A 4329-nucleotide genomic window follows, 5' to 3' on the forward strand; every position below is an offset into this window, starting at 1 on the left:
GAAATTTTCTAAACAGATCTCCAATGGCTCATGGTCTAAGATCAAGAATTCATAAATGACCTCATGAAACTGGAAAGTTTCTGTAAGGCAAAGGACATAGTCAATAAGACAAATTGGCATCCTGCAGATTGGAAAAGAAAACTTGACTAATGCCACATCTGATAGAAGGCTAATATCCAAAATATGTAAAGAACTCAAGAAGCTAACCACCAAAAAACCAAATAACCCAATCAAAATATCAGGCATAGGACCAAACCGAGAATTCACAACAAGGAATCTCTAATGGCTGAGAAGAACCTAAAGAAATGTTCAAAGTCTTTAATGATCAGAGAAATGCAAATCAAAATTACCCTGAGATTGCACCTTACACCAGTCAGAATGTCTAAGATTAAAACCTCAGGTGACAGCACATGTTGGAGAGGATATGGAGAAAGAGGAACACTCCTCCATGGATGATAGGATTGCAAACTGGTACAACCACTCTGGAAATCAATTTGGATGTTCCTCAGAAAATGGAAAATACATCTACCAAAAGACCCAAAAATAACACTCTTAGGAATATCCCCAAAAGATGTCCTGTCATGCCACAGAGGCACGTGTTCCACTATGTTCTTAGTGGCCTTATTTGTGATAACCAGTAGCTGGAAACAACACAAATGTCCCAGAAAAGAAGAACGGATACAGAAAATGTGGTTCATTTACACAATAAATACTACTCAGTTATTAAGAACAAAGACATCATGAGTTTTGCAGGCAAATGGATGGAACTATAAACATTATCCTGAGTGAGGTAACTCGGACCCAAAAGGACATGCATGGTATGTTTTCACTAATAAGTGGATATTATCCAAAACAAAACAAAACAAAAAGTACAGAATACCCAAGATACAGTCCACAGAACTCAAAATGTCAATAAGCTAAAGGGCCCATGTGAGGACACCTCAGTCCCACATGGGAGGTAGAAAAAACTAGCCACAAGAGAGGAGGGAGGGAGGGAGGAACAAGGGAGGAAACAGAGATGAGGGTGTGGGAGGAGGGTAACATGATCTTGTATTGAGTTGGGGAAAAGGACTGAAGCCCTAAGGGCCAACAGAAATAATGGAAACAGCAACCTCAGGAGGAAGGAGATTGGGAGGACCCTCAAAAATATACCAGAGACTTGGGAAGTAAAAGACCCTTAGGACTCAAAGGAGATACCCTAGATGAAGTGCTCTAACATGGGGAGATGGAACTTGTTAAAGCCACCTCCAGCAGAAAGACAAGGCATCAATTAAGGAATGGGGTTGCTATTCCACAGTCAAAACTCTGACCCATAATTCTTCCTGTCTGAAAGAAATGCAGGGATGGAAATGGAGAAGAGCCTGAGGAAAAGAAGGTCCAGTTTCAGGCCCAAAGTGGGATACAGCTCAAGGAAAGGCTTGACATTATTACTGAGGCACTCACAAAAAGGGACCAAACATGACAGCCCTACAAAGGACCCAACAAGCAGCTGAAAGAGTCATATGCAGATATGTGTACTCAACCAATGAACAAAAGCTGCTGACCCCTCTGGTTGATTTAGAGAAAAGTTGGAGGAAGCTAAGGAGGAGGGCAACCCTGTAGAAGGACCAGCAATCTCAATTAACCTGGATCCCTGAGATCTCTCAGGCACTGGAACACCAACCAGGCAGCACACACCAGCTGAGATGAGGCCTCCAACACATATACAGCAGAGGACTCCTGGGTCTGGGTTCAGTCAGAGAAGATGCACCTAATCCTTGAAAGACTGGAGGCCCCAGGAAGTTTAGAGGTCTGGTGGGGTGGGTGAGGTGGGGACATCCTCATGGAAATGGAGGGGTGGAGGAGGGTGGGGAGGAAGTATGGAATGTGGAACAGTCAGAGAGTGGACCCAGAAGAGAATAAAATCTGGAGTGTAAAAATAAATACATAAATAAATAGAAGCAATCAATATACAAACGTCATGCATAACTTGAATCTCAATCTCTTTAACTCATTAATCAAAAAATAAAGATTATCAGACTAGATTTAAAAGAGTATCGTCTAATTTGCATAGCTCTGTACCAAAGAGTACCACTCTCCTCCATTGAAAGGATGAACAACAATGGAAAGCAAATATAAGTATGGAGATTGTACAAAACAGTATTGAGTAATGAATGGATCATTGAGGAAATGAAAGAGGAAAATAAAATGCTCATAATTGAATCAGGTTTAAATATATAAAATATATTTGGGTACACAGAAAGAAGTCCTTGGGAAGCAAGTTTGTAACTCTGTCTATTTACAGTAATTAAAAAGAACACAAATAAGCAACTTAATTATATGTTTTAAGGCCTTAGAAAACAAAAGCAAACAATAGCCAAAATGGAAGAAAGAAATAATCAAAATCAGAACAGAAATGGATAAAATAGAAATGAGATAAACAATAGAAAGAACTGAGTGGTTGGTACTGTGAGATTAACAAGATTTAGAAATGTTTAGCCAAATTAATCAAGAGGAAGAGAAGGAAGGCCCCAGTTAACAAAACATTATAAGAAGAAACCGAAAGCAGGCATTACAACAGACACCAATAAAATCCAGACGGTAGAATATACTCCAAAAGCCAAAACTTGAACGCATAAAAGAAACAGATAAGAAGAATAAAATGTATACAATGAACCAATTGTGGTTTAAAAAATTAAACAAATCAGATCAAGAGCAAACTATGAGATTTAATCAGGCAATAAAATCCTTCCAACTCCCCCCATGGAAAAGTATGACTGCGAATTTTTCCAAACTTTTAAAGATAATTTAAAATATGCCTCTCAAATGACTCATAAAATAAATCAAGAACAAAAAATAATGTTTCCAAATGTATTTTATGAGCCAGCAATTTATATATATATATATATATATATACATACATACATACATAATGAAATAATTAAATTATAGACTAGTCTCCTAGATGAACCTATATTCAAAAATTTCTAATAAAATGCTTGCAAACCGACTTCAAGTATACATCAAATGCTGGCAAGGATGTGGAGAAAGAGGAACACTCCTCCATTGTTGGTGGGATTGCAAGCTGGCACAACCACTCTGGAAATCAGTCTGGAGGTTCCTCAGAAAATTGGACATAGTACTACCTGAGGATCTAGCCATACCTCCCTTGAGCATATACCCAAAAGATGCCCCAACATATAACAAAGACACGTGCTCCACTATGTTCATCGCAGCCTTATTTATAATAGCCAGAAGCTGGAAAGAACCCAGATGCCCTTCAACAGAGGAATGGATACAGAAAATGTGGTACATTTACACAATGGAATATTACTCAGCTATCAAAAACAACAGCTTTATGAAATTCGTAGGCAAATGGTTGGAACTGGAAAATATCATCCTGAGTGAGGTAACCCAATCACACACACAAAAGAAACCCCACATGGTATGCACTCACTGATAAGTGGATGCCCTGACCTGCAGGGCATTCAACAGAGACATGAGGAGGGGGCAAAAGAATGGGGTACAGGAGAACAAATCATTTGTCTGACCAAGTTCTCAAACATTATTTCAGGGCAGTGGCTTATAAAGACAGGAGTCACCTGAGACCACTGGAAAGTATGAGTATTTACATTAAAATTTATAACAGTAGCAAAGTTAAAGTTTTATAACAGTAACAAAAATAATTTTATGGTTTGGAGTCACTACAACAAGAAGAACTCTCCTAATTGGTTGCAGCATTAGGAAGGTTGAGAACCCCTGTCTTAGGTGTTTGAATCTATACATGTCTTCTCTTATGTAGCAGCTTGCACTGTATCTTGATAAAATGTACCTGTTCCTTTTCCCAAAACCTCCAGTGGTCTTGAAAAGACCCTTAAGCATCAGCCTCTTATGATCTTTCTACATAAATCAGCTCTTGTGGAAATAGATTAGAAATTATTTTATAGCCATCTTCTTCTAGAATTTAGTTGAGCATGATAGGAAGTTTCTCTTGATGAAACTCCCACAGAAACAGTTGGATTCTGGGTGTGTTAAAACCATGATGTGACGAGCCTTTTTCATCAATTTGTTTGGCTTCTTGCAACAAAATCTCATCACTTAAGTCAGGACAAGAGAGGTTGTAGCTTCAGTGTCATCAGAACGTTGTGCCCTCGATAGAACTTCATTTCTCTCAGTGAGTGCTGAGCAAAAGATAAGTCATCCCAGTTGGCTGGTCTAAGACTTAATCTCCAGATCAGTAACAGTGGAAGGATGAGATGGTTGGAAGTCTTGCATTTATAGGACAAAAGCCTCTGTCATTGAGCTGGGGACTAGGGATCAATTTGAAGCTATAGTCTGACGGGAATCTTC

The sequence above is a fragment of the Rattus norvegicus genome, chromosome 11 (genome assembly GCF_021556685.1).
Source record: "Rattus norvegicus strain SHRSP/BbbUtx chromosome 11, alternate assembly SHRSP_T2T, whole genome shotgun sequence".
In the NCBI taxonomy this organism is placed as follows: domain Eukaryota; kingdom Metazoa; phylum Chordata; class Mammalia; order Rodentia; family Muridae; genus Rattus; species Rattus norvegicus.